The sequence below is a fragment of the Pleurodeles waltl genome, unplaced genomic scaffold (assembly GCF_031143425.1).
Source record: "Pleurodeles waltl isolate 20211129_DDA unplaced genomic scaffold, aPleWal1.hap1.20221129 scaffold_72, whole genome shotgun sequence".
NCBI classification, from domain to species: domain Eukaryota; kingdom Metazoa; phylum Chordata; class Amphibia; order Caudata; family Salamandridae; genus Pleurodeles; species Pleurodeles waltl.
In genome coordinates this window covers 729,098-745,197 of record NW_027150393.1, presented here as the reverse complement: position 1 = coordinate 745,197, position 16,100 = coordinate 729,098, and the positions used below count along the sequence as shown (strand labels likewise).

Here is a 16,100-nt window from a genome sequence, read left to right as displayed (position 1 = left end):
GGCTCGTTGGTCTAGGGGTATGATTCTCGCTTCGGGTGCGAGAGGTCCTGGGTTCAAATCCCGGACGAGCCCATTTTAGCGGAAAACAATCAAATCCTGCTCAAAATACACAACCCCTCAACATTTCTCATTCCACTCAAAGCATTGTTGCGCAAAATATATTTTTTGCCTCAGGCGAAAAATGGATTACAATGCCTTGGCTTCCTTCCTGCTTGCTCTCAGTGCGCCCTGTGTGATGATTTCACAGGCTTGCGTTCCTGGCATTTAGGCATCAGATATTTGTCTGTCTCTGCCCGCAGCTGTGACTTTTCAGGACGTCTGAGTGTATGCATGCTGGCTGACACCGCTGCAATTTTCACACTTACCCCTCGCATTCTGAGCAACTGCTGATCAAGTATAGAGGAAATCGGGCAAACATATGAGGGGAACTGTGCTCCTTCAGTCAAGCCAGCAAGCTTGTTTCTGTAGTGTAGTGGTTATCACATTTGCCTCACATGCAAAAGGTCCCCGGTTCGACACTGGGCAGCAGTAGCTTTTGTGTTTGCTCACTAAAACCTCAGTCTCTCTCAATGTACACTTAGACAGAAATGATCTTTAAAAACTTGTGACCTGTGTAAAATGTGCTTTACTATTGCAGGACGATAAAAAGTTATCTGCATCCCTCGGTGGTCGTGCATGTGCCTTGTTTCTTGTTCTGTTTTTTTTTTTTTCTTGGCCATGTTATATTGTGGGGCCTTTAAAGCTGTGACTTTGATAGGAACATTGCAAGCGGCAGCATCAACAAGTGCAGACTGAAGAGTCAGACCTGCACAATGTTTTGGCTGTCAGGATGGCCGAGTGGTCTAAGGTGCCAGACTCAAGAGAGCTTGATCTTCAGTGAAGCTGAGCCTTCTGGTCTCTTCATGGAGGCGTGGGTTCAAATCCCACTCCTAACAGGTGTGTTTTCTTCCCTTAAATCTTGCTCTGCTTGCACAGCCAGCTCCTCACACCACTATCTTTGGAAGCTGCTGTGGCATGTGAGGAGAAATCCACCAACCCATCGGCTGGGCCCTCAATCAAAATTCTGTGTATTACTGGAACGGGCATCTCAGGCACACCTACTGTTAGAGCTGCACTTTATGACAGTAACTACCATGCTGGTTTCTACTTAAGCAGTTGATTCTATCGTTTGAAGTGAGTCTCTCCTGCCACCTTTTGGGCAAAGAAGACACTGCCCCTGCAACAACACAGGCAGACAAGCTCAAACTGGGTTTCTTGGTTAGGTGGGCGGAGCATATTGGCAATGGTGCCTCCTCGTAACTTGCAATTTACATGAAGAAGACAGAGAGGCAGCTGGGATTAGGCAGTACCCATGAACCCCTGAACACTGTCTTGCGACTTGCACACAATTCTGAAATGAGGCGGGGGAAAGGAGGTGATTTCCCCATCAAGGGCCATTCCGGGAAATCAGCCACCCGCGTCTCCCAGGTGAGTGTTTCAGGCCTATGAGCCACTACTATAAATCTCGCCTGATCGAGCCTGATCGAGCGCTGAGCGAGCAAGTGTGCTTGAATCCAAGAGGCATGCTTCTCTGGCTCAAGAGCTAGCAGGCCCTTCAGTGCTTCTGGTCTGGAAGTCTAAGGTGCAAGGGTCCAGGACTTGCAGAGGGTTACAACTACCAGAAAGGGTCTGCTTTTCACATCAGTGCCCTAGTTCAGCTCACTGGCACACAGAATCTTGACTACCTCTTTCCTTGCTAGAGACAAACAAAAAATCCTTGACAGAAAACATCAATTGCTATGGCACGCTTAGAGAGAGAGCCTCCAAATGGCCCTGCTTTTCTGAAAGACGCTTCAGAAGATGTTTCAAATGCCTTTGCAGCAGCAGTCTAGTTGGTATAGGGGTATGATTCTCGCTTCGGGTGTGAGAGGACCTTGGTTCAAATCCCAGACAAACCCTTACCTTTATAGGTTCAGTCTGTGTTTTAAACAGGAGTATTTCTGCTTTTCACTCTTGTAAGATGTCATGTTGCAATGCAATACATGCTTTATACCTGAGTTGAGACGGTTCAGCATCATGAAGGTATGCAAGATTTCTTTGCAACTGCTATTCTGTGCTGGAGCAGCAGTGCTCATAGGAACATTAAATGCACAGTGCTTCTCCATGGTAATTTCGGGTCCAGTTCTGAAATCACCTCTTGGAATGAAAGTGATACCAGTTCCTTTCTTCCAAGGCAAGAGATCGTGTTCCGGAAGGCTCAGCTTTGAGCGTCATGAACATTGGCCCTCAGTCCTTGCATCCCAGTCCAATGCAGAGCCACATAAAGCAAGCAGGTGTGTCTGTTTCCATAGTGTGGTGGTTCCAGTACAATGCATAGCCACATGAAGCAAGCCGGCAAGTGTGTCTGTTTGTGTAGTGTAGTGGTTATCATGCGCACCTCACATGCAAAAGGTCCCTGGTTCGAAACCAAGCAAATACAGCAAGTCGCTGGGCTTTTTCCCAGTATTTGCATTTCCTGACTCAGCTGACAGGCAAGCTGAGATAAAAGAGACTGTGTCTATCCCTCACCATCGTGAGGTACTACGCTCCTGGGGCATCTGTCACAGCTCACCAAGAGGAGTTGCCCCAGCTTACGTCAGTCAGTTGCTCACTGTTTGACCTTTGCATTGAAGCCTGAGCCTACCGCATTCAAGCCAGCCAAGGAAGGAAGGTATGAGAGCGAAAATAGCTTTCCTGCCCTCACCAAGAACACACACCTTGAGCAAATAAGGTGCCAGACTTACAAGGCCCAATCGCCAACGGAGCATCACTTTTAGTGACGCCCCGGTGGCACTATGCACTACGCGGTATTTACAAGATGGCGTTCAGCCACTTTTTGTGGCTTAATACCACCTTGTAAATACGGCACCTTAGCATTCAGCGCTTTCCCTGGAAGGGGCGTGCAATGGGTGTTGCTGTGAGTGTGCCACAGCAACACCATAGCATTTCGATGCTGCTCCAGATTTAGGAGTTGTCGTAAATCTGCGTCAGTGCCAAAATCCAACGCCATCCCAGGGGTATTGTTAGAGTGGCGCACTGAGGAGAAATGTTTTCATTTCTCCTCGTTTTTTCTCTTTCTATGTGTGCTGCATTCTGCAGCACACATAGAAGTAAGAGCAAATCACCATTGAAGATTTTTCTTTGGGCCAGGAAGGTGTCCCTTCCTGCACAAAAACAATTTCCCCCTCAACGCAGTCATCCTTGTACCATGGTGCAAGAACGGCTGCGTTGGCGCTCAGCAGCTAATTTAGAGCTGGCACAGGGGGAAGCACAGGGGTGCGCTGTATTCTACTAAATACGGCGCTTCCCTGCATTTTGAAAATGACGGAGCGTGGGGCTTTCAAATTTGGTACAGCGTCGCGCTCAGTCATTTTCTTGTAAATCTGGGACAAAATGTCTAAAGGATAGAGGCTTTTTATGTCATGTTCGATGACGACCATGCAAATGACTCTAGTCATACTGCAGAAGAGAGCACCATGTGGCGTTTCTTGCTTTGGGATGTAGTCTCCCACTCTCTGCCACCAACCATCGGAGCAGGGTGGGAGCCGTAGCACTTCTGTGCCCAGGCTCGTTGGTCTAGGGGTATGATTCTTGCTTCGGGTGCGAGAGGTCCTGGGTTCAAATCCCGGACGAGCCCATTTTAGCGGAAAACAATCAAATCCTGCTCAAAATACACAACCCCTCAACATTTCTCATTCCACTCAAAGCATTGTTGCGCAAAATATATTTTTTGCCTCAGGCGAAAAATGGATTACAATGCCTTGGCTTTCTTCCTGCTTGCTCTCAGTGCGCCCTGTGTGATGATTTCACAGGCTTGCGTTCCTGGCATTTAGGCATCAGATATTTGTCTGTCTCTGCCCGCAGCTGTGACTTTTCAGGACGTCTGAGTGTATGCATGCTGGCTGACACCGCTGCAATTTTCACACTTACCCCTCGCATTCTGAGCAACTGCTGATCAAGTATAGAGGAAATCGGGCAAACATATGAGGGGAACTGTGCTCCTTCAGTCAAGCCAGCAAGCTTGTTTCTGTAGTGTAGTGGTTATCACATTTGCCTCACACGCAAAAGGTCCCCGGTTTGACACTGGGCAGCAGTAGCTTTTGTGTTTGCTCACTAAAACCTCAGTCTCTCTCAATGCACACTTAGACAGAAATGATCTTTAAAAACTTGTGACCTGTGTAAAATGTGCTTTACTATTGCAGGACGATAAAAAGTTATCTGCATCCCTCGGTGGTCGTGCATGTGCCTTGTTTCTTGTTCTGTTTTTTTTTTTTCTTGGCCATGTTATATTGTGGGGCCTTTAAAGCTGTGACTTTGATAGGAACATTGCAAGCGGCAGCATCAACAAGTGCAGACTGAAGAGTCAGACCTGCACAATGTTTTGGCTGTCAGGATGGCCGAGTGGTCTAAGGTGCCAGACTCAAGAGAGCTTGATCTTCAGTGAAGCTGAGCCTTCTGGTCTCTTCATGGAGGCGTGGGTTCAAATCCCACTCCTAACAGGTGTGTTTTCTTCCCTTAAATCTTGCTCTGCTTGCACAGCCAGCTCCTCACACCACTATCTTTGGAAGCTGCTGTGGCATGTGAGGAGAAATCCACCAACCCATCGGCTGGGCCCTCTATCAAAATTCTGTGTATTACTGGAACGGGCATCTCAGGCACACCTACTGTTAGAGCTGCACTTTATGACAGTAACTACCATGCTGGTTTCTACTTAAGCAGTTGATTCTATCGTTTGAAGTGAGTCTCTCCTGCCACCTTTTGGGCAAAGAAGACACTGCCCCTGCAACAACACAGGCAGACAAGCTCAAACTGGGTTTCTTGGTTAGGTGGGCGGAGCATATTGGCAATGATGCCTCCTCGTAACTTGCAATTTACATGAAGAAGACAGAGAGGCAGCTGGGATTAGGCAGTACCCATGAACCCCTGAACACTGTCTTGCGACTTGCACACAATTCTGAAATGAGGCGGGGGAAAGGAGGTGATTTCCCCATCAAGGGCCATTCCGGGAAATCAGCCACCCACGTCTCCCAGGTGAGTGTTTCAGGCCTATGAGCCACTACTATAAATCTCGCCTGATCGAGCCTGATCGAGCGCTGAGCGAGCAAGTGTGCTTGAATCCAAGAGGCATGCTTCTCTGGCTCAAGAGCTAGCAGGCCCTTCAGTGCTTCTGGTCTGGAAGTCTAAGGTGCAAGGGTCCAGGACTTGCAGAGGGTTACAACTACCAGAAAGGGTCTGCTTTTCACATCAGTGCCCTAGTTCAGCTCACTGGCACACAGAATCTTGACTACCTCTTTCCTTGCTAGAGACAAACAAAAAATCCTTGACAGAAAACATAAATTGCTAGGGCACGCTTAGAGAGAGAGCCTCCAAATGGCCCTGCTTTTCTGAAAGACGCTTCAGAAGATGTTTCAATTGCCTCTGCAGCAGCAGTCTAGTTTTTATAGGGGTATGATTCTCGCTTCAGGTGTGAGAGGACCTTGGTTCAAATCCCAGACAAACCCTTACCTTTATAGGTTCAGTCTGTGTTTTAAACAGGAGTATTTCTGCTTTTCACTCTTGTAAGATGTCATGTTGCAATGCAATACATGCTTTATACCTGCGTTGAGACGGTTCAGCATCATGAAGGTATGCGAGATTTCTTTGCAACTGCTTTTCTGTGCTGGAGCAGCAGTGCTCATAGGAACATTAAATGCACAGTGCTTCTCCATGGTAATTTCGGGTCCAGTTCTGAAATCACCTCTTGGAATGAAAGTGATGCCAGTTCCTTTCTTCCAAGGCAAGAGATCGTGTTCCGGAAGGCTCAGCTTTGAGCGTCATGAACATTGGCCCTCAGTCCTTGCATCCCAGTCCAATGCAGAGCCACATAAAGCAAGCAGGTGTGTCTGTTTCCATAGTGTGGTGGTTCCAGTACAATGCATAGCCACATGAAGCAAGCCGGCATGTGTGTCTGTTTGTGTAGTGAAGTGGTTATCATGCGCACCTCACAGGCAAAAGGTCCTTGGTTCGAAGCCAAGCAAATACAGCAAGTCGCTGTGCTTTTTCCCAGTATTTGCATTTCCTGACTCAGCTGACAGGCAAGCTGAGATAAAAGAGACTGTGTCTATCCCTCACCATCGTGAGGTACTACGCTCCTGGGGCATCTGTCACAGCTCACCAAGAGGAGTTGCCCCAGCTTACATCAGTCAGTTGCTCACTGTTTGACCTTTGCATTGAAGCCTGAGCCTACCGCATTCAAGCCAGCCAAGGAAGGAAGGTATGAGAGCGAAAATAGCTTTCCTGCCCTCACCAAGAACACACACCTTGAGCAAATAAGGTGCCAGACTTACAAGGCCCAATCGCCAACGGAGCATCACTTTTAGTGACGCCCCGGTGGCACTATGCACTGCGCGGTATTTACAAGATGGCGTTCAGCCACATTTTGTGGCTTAATACCACCTTGTAAATACGGCACCTTAGCATTCAGCGCTTTCCCTGGAAGGGGCGTGCAATGGGTGTTGCTGTGAGTGTGCCACAGCAACACCATAGCATTTTGATGCTGCTCCAGATTTAGGAGTTGTCGTAAATCTGCGTCAGCGCCAAAATCCAACGCCATCCCAGGGGTATCGTTAGAGTGGCGCACTGAGGAGAAATGTTTTCATTTCTCCTCGTTTTTTCTCTTTCTATGTGTGCTGCATTCTGCAGCACACATAGAAGTAAGAGCAAATCACCATTGAAGATTTTTCTTTTGGCCAGGAAGGTGTCCCTTCCTGCACAAAAACAATTTCCCCCTCAACGCAGTCATCCTTGTACCATGGTGCAAGAACGGCTGCGTTGCCGCTCAGCATCTAATTTAGAGCTGGCGCAGGGGGAAGCACAGGGGTGCGCTGTATTCTACTAAATACGGCGCTTCCCTGCATTTTGAAAATGACGGAGCGCGGGGCTTGCAAATTTGGCACAGCGTCGCGCTCAGTCATTTTCTTGTAAATCTGGGACAAAATGTCTAAAGGATAGAGGCTTTTTATGTCATGTTCGATGACGACCATGCAAATGACTCTAGTCATACTGCAGAAGAGAGCACCATGTGGCGTTTCTTGCTTTGGGGTGTAGTCTCCCACTCTCTGCCACCAACCCTCGGAGCAGGGTGGGAGCCGTAGCGCTTCAGTGCCCATGCTCGTTGGTCTAGGGGTATGATTCTCGCTTTGGGTGCGAGAGGTCCTGGGTTCAAATCCCGGACGAGCCCATTTTAGCGGAAAACAATCAAATCCTGCTCAAAATACACAACCCCTCAACATTTCTCATTCCACTCGAAGCATTGTTGCGCAAAACATATTTTTTGCCTCAGGCGAAAAATGGATTACAATGCCTTGGCTTCCTTCCTGCTTGCTCTCAGTGCGCCCTGTGTGATGATTTCACAGGCTTGCGTTCCTGGCATTTAGGCATCAGATATTTGTCTGTCTCTGCCCGCAGCTGTGACTTTTCAGGACGTCTGAGTGTATGCATGCTGGCTGACACCGCTGCAATTTTCACACTTACCCCTCGCATTCTGAGCAACTGCTGATCAAGTATAGAGGAAATCGGGCAAACATATGAGGGGAACTGTGCTCCTTCAGTCAAGCCAGCAAGCTTGTTTCTGTAGTGTAGTGGTTATCACATTTGCCTCACACGCAAAAGGTCCCCGGTTCGACACTAGGCAGCAGTAGCTTTTGTGTTTGCTCACTAAAACCTCAGTCTCTCTCAATGCACACTTAGACAGAAATGACCTTTAAAAACTTGTGACCTGTGTAAAATGTGCTTTACTATTGCAGGACGATAAAAAGTTATCTGCATCCCTCGGTGGTCGTGCATGTGCCTTGTTTCTTGTTCTGTTTTTTTTTTTTCTTGGCCATGTTATATTGTGGGGCCTTTAAAGCTGTGACTTTGATAGGAACATTGCAAGCGGCAGCATCAACAAGTGCAGACTGAAGAGTCAGACCTGCACAATGTTTTGGCTGTCAGGATGGCCGAGTGGTCTAAGGTGCCAGACTCAAGAGAGCTTGATCTTCAGTGAAGCTGAGCCTTCTGGTCTCTTCATGGAGGCGTGGGTTCAAATCCCACTCCTAACAGGTGTATTTTCTTCCCTTAAATCTTGCTCTGCTTGCACAGCCAGCTCCTCACACCACTATCTTTGGAAGCTGCTGTGGCATGTGAGGAGAAATCCACCAACCCATCGGCTGGGCCCTCTATCAAAATTCTGTGTATTACTGGAACGGGCATCTCAGGGTCACCTACTGTTAGAGCTGCACTTTATGACAGTAACTACCATGCTGGTTTCTACTTAAGCAGTTGATTCTATCGTTTGAAGTGAGTCTCTCCTGCCACCTTTTGGGCAAAGAAGACACTGCCCCTGCAACAACACAGGCAGACAAGCTCAAACTGGGTTTCTTGGTTAGGTGGGCGGAGCATATTGGCAATGATGCCTCCTCGTAACTTGCAATTTACATGAAGAAGACAGAGAGGCAGCTGGGATTAGGCAGTACCCATGAACCCCTGAACACTGTCTTGCGACTTGCACACAATTCTGAAATGAGGCGGGGGAAAGGAGGTGATTTCCCCATCAAGGGCCATTCCGGGAAATCAGCCACCCACGTCTCCCAGGTGAGTGTTTCAGGCCTATGAGCCACTACTATAAATCTCGCCTGATCGAGCCTGATCGAGCGCTGAGCGAGCAAGTGTGCTTGAATCCAAGAGGCATGCTTCTCTGGCTCAAGAGCTAGCAGGCCCTTCAGTGCTTCTGGTCTGGAAGTCTAAGGTGCAAGGGTCCAGGACTTGCAGAGGGTTACAACTACCAGAAAGGGTCTGCTTTTCACATCAGTGCCCTAGTTCAGCTCACTGGCACACAGAATCTTGACTACCTCTTTCCTTGCTAGAGACAAACAAAAAATCCTTGACAGAAAACATAAATTGCTATGGCACGCTTAGAGAGAGAGCCTCCAAATGGCCCTGCTTTTCTGAAAGACGCTTCAGAAGATGTTTCAATTGCCTCTGCAGCAGCAGTCTAGTTGGTATAGGGGTATGATTCTCGCTTCAGGTGTGAGAGGACCTTGGTTCAAATCCCAGACAAACCCTTACCTTTATAGGTTCAGTCTGTGTTTTAAACAGGAGTATTTCTGCTTTTCACTCTTGTAAGATGTCATGTTGCAATGCAATACATGCTTTATACCTGCGTTGAGACGGTTCAGCATCATGAAGGTATGCGAGATTTCTTTGCAACTGCTTTTCTGTGCTGGAGCAGCAGTGCTCATAGGAACATTAAATGCACAGTGCTTCTCCATGGTAATTTCGGGTCCAGTTCTGAAATCACCTCTTGGAATGAAAGTGATGCCAGTTCCTTTCTTCCAAGGCAAGAGATCGTGTTCCGGAAGGCTCAGCTTTGAGCGTCATGAACATTGGCCCTCAGTCCTTGCATCCCAGTCCAATGCAGAGCCACATAAAGCAAGCAGGTGTGTCTGTTTCCATAGTGTGGTGGTTCCAGTACAATGCATAGCCACATGAAGCAAGCCGGCATGTGTGTCTGTTTGTGTAGTGAAGTGGTTATCATGCGCACCTCACAGGCAAAAGGTCCTTGGTTCGAAGCCAAGCAAATACAGCAAGTCGCTGTGCTTTTTCCCAGTATTTGCATTTCCTGACTCAGCTGACAGGCAAGCTGAGATAAAAGAGACTGTGTCTATCCCTCACCATCGTGAGGTACTACGCTCCTGGGGCATCTGTCACAGCTCACCAAGAGGAGTTGCCCCAGCTTACGTCAGTCAGTTGCTCACTGTTTGACCTTTGCATTGAAGCCTGAGCCTACCGCATTCAAGCCAGCCAAGGAAGGAAGGTATGAGAGCGAAAATAGCTTTCCTGCCCTCACCAAGAACACACACCTTGAGCAAATAAGGTGCCAGACTTACAAGGCCCAATCGCCAACGGAGCATCACTTTTAGTGACGCCCCGGTGGCACTATGCACTGCGCGGTATTTACAAGATGGCGTTCAGCCACATTTTGTGGCTTAATACCACCTTGTAAATACGGCACCTTAGCATTCAGCGCTTTCCCTGGAAGGGGCGTGCAATGGGTGTTGCTGTGAGTGTGCCACAGCAACACCATAGCATTTTGATGCTGCTCCAGATTTAGGAGTTGTCGTAAATCTGCGTCAGCGCCAAAATCCAACGCCATCCCAGGGGTATCGTTAGAGTGGCGCACTGAGGAGAAATGTTTTCATTTCTCCTCGTTTTTTCTCTTTCTATGTGTGCTGCATTCTGCAGCACACATAGAAGTAAGAGCAAATCACCATTGAAGATTTTTCTTTTGGCCAGGAAGGTGTCCCTTCCTGCACAAAAACAATTTCCCCCTCAACGCAGTCATCCTTGTACCATGGTGCAAGAACGGCTGCGTTGCCGCTCAGCATCTAATTTAGAGCTGGCGCAGGGGGAAGCACAGGGGTGCGCTGTATTCTACTAAATACGGCGCTTCCCTGCATTTTGAAAATGACGGAGCGCGGGGCTTGCAAATTTGGCACAGCGTCGCGCTCAGTCATTTTCTTGTAAATCTGGGACAAAATGTCTAAAGGATAGAGGCTTTTTATGTCATGTTCGATGACGACCATGCAAATGACTCTAGTCATACTGCAGAAGAGAGCACCATGTGGCGTTTCTTGCTTTGGGGTGTAGTCTCCCACTCTCTGCCACCAACCCTCGGAGCAGGGTGGGAGCCGTAGCGCTTCAGTGCCCATGCTCGTTGGTCTAGGGGTATGATTCTCGCTTTGGGTGCGAGAGGTCCTGGGTTCAAATCCCGGACGAGCCCATTTTAGCGGAAAACAATCAAATCCTGCTCAAAATACACAACCCCTCAACATTTCTCATTCCACTCGAAGCATTGTTGCGCAAAACATATTTTTTGCCTCAGGCGAAAAATGGATTACAATGCCTTGGCTTCCTTCCTGCTTGCTCTCAGTGCGCCCTGTGTGATGATTTCACAGGCTTGCGTTCCTGGCATTTAGGCATCAGATATTTGTCTGTCTCTGCCCGCAGCTGTGACTTTTCAGGACGTCTGAGTGTATGCATGCTGGCTGACACCACTGCAATTTTCACACTTACCCCTCGCATTCTGAGCAACTGCTGATCAAGTATAGAGGAAATCGGGCAAACATATGAGGGGAACTGTGCTCCTTCAGTCAAGCCAGCAAGCTTGTTTCTGTAGTGTAGTGGTTATCACATTTGCCTCACACGCAAAAGGTCCCCGGTTCGACACTAGGCAGCAGTAGCTTTTGTGTTTGCTCACTAAAACCTCAGTCTCTCTCAATGCACACTTAGACAGAAATGACCTTTAAAAACGTGTGACCTGTGTAAAATGTGCTTTACTATTGCAGGACGATAAAAAGTTATCTGCATCCCTCGGTGGTCGTGCATGTGCCTTGTTTCTTGTTCTGTTTTTTTTTTTTTTCTTGGCCATGTTATATTGTGGGGCCTTTAAAGCTGTGACTTTGATAGGAACATTGCAAGCGGCAGCATCAACAAGTGCAGACTGAAGAGTCAGACCTGCACAATGTTTTGGCTGTCAGGATGGCCGAGTGGTCTAAGGTGCCAGACTCAAGAGAGCTTGATCTTCAGTGAAGCTGAGCCTTCTGGTCTCTTCATGGAGGCGTGGGTTCAAATCCCACTCCTAACAGGTGTGTTTTCTTACCTTAAATCTTGCTCTGCTTGCACAGCCAGCTCCTCACACCACTATCTTTGGAAGCTGCTGTGGCATGTGAGGAGAAATCCACCAACCCATCGGCTGGGCCCTCAATCAAAATTCTGTGTATTACTGGAAGGGGCATCTCAGGCACACCTTCTGTTAGAGCTGCACTTTATGACAGTAACTACCATGCTGGTTTCTACTTAAGCAGTTGATTCTATCGTTTGAAGTGAGTCTCTCCTGCCACCTTTTGGGCAAAGAAGACACTGCCCCTGCAACAACACAGGCAGACAAGCTCAAACTGGGTTTCTTGGTTAGGTGGGCGGAGCATATTGGCAATGGTGCCTCCTCGTGACTTGCAATTTACATGAAGAAGACAGAGAGGCAGCTGGGAGTAGGCAGTACCCATGAACCCCTGAACACTGTCTTGCGACTTGCACACAATTCTGAAATGAGGCGGGGGAAAGGAGGTGATTTCCCCATCAAGGGCCATTCCCGGGAAATCAGCCACCCCGCGTCTCCCAGGTGAGTGTTTCAGGCCTATGAGCCACTACTATAAATCTCGCCTGATCGAGCGCTGAGTGAGCAAGTGTGCTTGAATCCAAGAGGCATGCTTCTCTGGCTCAAGAGCTAGCAGGCCCTTCAGTGCTTCTGGGCTGGAAGTCTAAGGTTCAAGGGTCCAGGACTTGAAGAGGGTTACAACTACCAGAAAGGGTCTGCTTTTCACAGCAGTGCCCTAGTTCAGCTCACTGGCACAGGGCATCTTGACTACCTCTTTCCTTGCTAGAGACAAACAAAAAATCCTTGACAGAAAACATCAATTGCTATGGCACGCTTAGAGAGAGAGCCTCCGAATGGTCCTGCTTTTCTGAAAGACGCTTCAGAAGATGTTTCAAATGCCTCTGCAGCAGCAGTCTAGTTGGTATAGGGGTATGATTCTCGCTTCGAGTGTGAGAGGACCTTGGTTCAAATCCCAGACAAACCCTTACCTTTATAGGTTCAGTCTGTGTTTTAAACAGGAGTATTTCTGCCTTTCACTCTTGTAAGATGTCATGTTGCAATGCAATACATGCTTTATACCTGCGTTGAGACGGTTCAGCATCATGAAGGTATGCAAGATTTCTTTGCAACTGCTTTTCTGTGCTGGAGCAGCAGTGCTCATAGGAACATTAAATGCACAGTGCTTCTCCATGGTAATTTCGGGTCCAGTTCTGAAATCACCTCTTGGAATGAAAGTGATGCCAGTTCCTTTCTTCCAAGGCAAGAGATCGTGTTCCGGAAGGCTCAGCTTTGAGCGTCATGAACATTGGCCCTCAGTCCTTGCATCCCAGTCCAATGCAGAGCCACATAAAGCAAGCAGGTGTGTCTGTTTCCATAGTGTGGTGGTTCCATCACAATGCATAGCCACATGAAGTAAGCCAGCAAGTGTGTCTGTTTGTGTAGTGTAGTGGTTATCATGCGCACCTCACATGCAAAAGGTCCCTGGTTCGAAGCCAAGCAAATACAGCAAGTCGCTGGGCTTTTTCCCAGTATTTGCATTTCCTGACTCAGCTGACAGGCAAGCTGAGATAAAAGAGACTGTGTCTATCCCTCACCATCGTGAGGTACTACGCTCCTGGGGCATCTGTCACAGCTCACCAAGAGGAGTTGCGCCAGCTTACGTCAGTCAGTTGCTCACTGTTTGACCTTTGCATTGAAGCCTGAGCCTACCGCATTCAAGCCAGCCAAGGAAGGAAGGTATGAGAGCGAAAATAGCTTTCCTGCCCTCACCAAGAACACACACCTTAAGCAAATAAGATGCCAGACTTACAAGGCCCAATCGCCAACGGAGCATCACTTTTAGTGACGCCCCGGTGGCTGCGCGGTATTTTCAAGATGGCGTTCAGCCACTTTTTGTGGCTTAACACCACCTTGTAAATACGGCACATTTGCATTCAGCGCTTTCCCTGGAAGGGGCGTGCAATGGGTGTTGCTGTGAGTGTGCCACAGCAACACCATAGCATTTTGATGCTGCTCCAGATTTAGGAGTTGTCGTAAATCTGCGTCAGCGCCAAAATCCAACGCCATCCCAGGGGTATCGTTAGAGTGGCGCACTGAGGAGAAATGTTTTCATTTCTCCTCGTTTTTTATCTTTCTATGTGTGCTGCATTCTGCAGCACACATAGAAGTAAGAGCAAATCACCATTGAAGATTTTTCTTTTGGCCAGGAAGGTGTCCCTTCCTGCTCAAAAACAATTTCCCCCTCAACGCAGTCATCCTTGTACCATGGTGCAAGAACGGCTGCGTTGGCGCTCAGCAGCTAATTTAGAGCTGGCGCAGGGGGAAGCACAGGGGTGCGCTGTATTCTACTAAATACGGCGCTTCCCTGCACTTTGAAAATGACGGAGCGTGGGGCTTGCAAATTTGGCACAGCGTCGCGCTCAGTCATTTTCTTGTAAATCTGGGACAAAATGTCTAAAGGATAGAGGCTTTTTATGTCATGTTCGATGACGACCATGCAAATGACTCTAGTCATACTGCAGAAGAGAGCACCATGTGGCGTTTCTTGCTTTGGGATGTAGTCTCCCACTCTCTGCCACCAACCCTCGGAGCAGGGTGGGAGCCGTAGCGCTTCTGTGCCCAGGCTCGTTGGTCTAGGGGTATGATTCTCGCTTCGGGGGCGAGAGGTCCCGGGTTCAAATCCCGGACGAGCTCATTTTAGCAGAAAACAATAAAATCCTGCTCAAAATACACAACCCCTCAACATTTCTCATTCCACTCGAAGCATTGTTGCGCAAAACATATTTTTTGCCTCAGGCGAAAAATGGATTACAATGCCTTGGCTTCCTTCCTGCTTGCTCTCAGTGCGCCCTGTGTGATGATTTCACAGGCTTGCGTTCCTGGCATTTAGGCATCAGATATTTGTCTGTCTCTGCCCGCAGCTGTGACTTTACAGGAAGTCTGAGTGTATGCATGCTGGCTGACACCGCTGCAATTTTCACACTTACCCCTCGCATTCTGAGCAACTGCTGATCAAGTATAGAGGAAATCGGGCAAACATATGAGGGGAACTGTGCTCCTTCAGTCAAGCCAGCAAGCTTGTTTCTGTAGTGTAGTGGTTATCACATTTGCCTCACACGCAAAAGGTCCCTGGTTCGACACTGGGCAGCAGTAGCTTTTGTGTTTGCTCACTAAAACCTCAGTCTCTCTCAATGCACACTTCGACAGAAATGACCTTTAAAAACTTGTGACCTGTGTAAAATGTGCTTTACTATTGCAGGACGATAAAAAGTTATCTGCATCCCTCGGTGGTCGTGCATGTGCCTTGTTTCTTGTTCTGTTTTTTTTTTTTTCTTGGCCATGTTATATTGTGGGGCCTTTAAAGCTGTGACTTTGATAGGAACATTGCAAGCAGCAGCATCAACAAGTGCAGACTGAAGAGTCAGACCTGCACAATGTTTTGGCTGTCAGGATGGCCGAGTGGTCTAAGGTGCCAGACTCAAGAGAGCTTGATCTTCAGTGAAGCTGAGCCTTCTGGTCTCTTCATGGAGGCGTGGGTTCAAATCCAACTCCTAACAGGTGTGTTTTCTTCCTTTAAATCTTGCTCTGCTTGCAGATCCAGCTCCTCACACCACTATCTTTGGAAGCGGCTGTGGCATGTGAGGAGAAATCCACCAACCCATCGGCTGGGCCCTCAATCAAAATTCTGTGTATTACTGGAAGGGGCATCTCAGGCACACCTTCTGTTAGAGCTGCACTTTATGACAGTAACTACCATGCTGGTTTCTACTTAAGCAGTTGATTCTATCGTTTGAAGTGAGTCTCTCCTGCCACCTTTTGGGCAAAGAAGACACTGCCCCTGCAACAACACAGGCAGACAAGCTCAAACTGGGTTTCTTGGTTAGGTGGGCGGAGCATATTGGCAATGGTGCCTCCTCGTGACTTGCAATTTACATGAAGAAGACAGAGAGGCAGCTGGGAGTAGGCAGTACCCATGAACCCCTGAACACTGTCTTGCGACTTGCACACAATTCTGAAATGAGGCGGGGGAAAGGAGGTGATTTCCCCATCAAGGGCCATTCCGGGAAATCAGCCACCCCGCGTCTCCCAGGTGAGTTTTTCAGGCCTATGAGCCACTACTATAAATCTCGACTGATCGAGCCTCATCGAGCGCTGAGCGAGCAAGTGTGCTTGAATCCAAGAGGCATGCTTCTCTGGCTCAAGAGCTAGCAGGCCCTTCAGTGCTTCTGGTCTGGAAGTCTAAGGTGCAAGGGTCCAGGACTTGCAGAGGGTTACAACTACCAGAAAGGGTCTGCTTTTCACATCAGTGCCCTAGTTCAGCTCACTGGCACAGGGCATCTTGACTACCTCTTTCCTTGCTAGAGACAAACAAAAAATCCTTGACAGAAAACATCAATTGCTATGGCAC

At 48.2% G+C, this 16,100-nt stretch overlaps 3 non-coding genes across 3 annotated transcripts; all 3 read left to right on the top strand.

Annotated features, from left to right (window-relative positions):
* On the top strand, positions 1-72 carry TRNAP-CGG (transfer RNA proline (anticodon CGG)). Its single transcript has one exon. It is a non-coding gene; the product is annotated as a tRNA-Pro (tRNA).
* A 3,511-nt stretch (positions 73-3,583) lies between these two features.
* On the top strand, positions 3,584-3,655 carry TRNAP-CGG (transfer RNA proline (anticodon CGG)). The gene has a single exon. It is a non-coding gene; the product is annotated as a tRNA-Pro (tRNA).
* Positions 3,656-14,314: 10,659 nt separating this feature from the next.
* TRNAP-CGG (transfer RNA proline (anticodon CGG)) lies at positions 14,315-14,387 on the top strand. The gene has a single exon. It is a non-coding gene; the product is annotated as a tRNA-Pro (tRNA).
* The last annotated feature ends 1,713 nt before the right edge of the window (positions 14,388-16,100 follow it).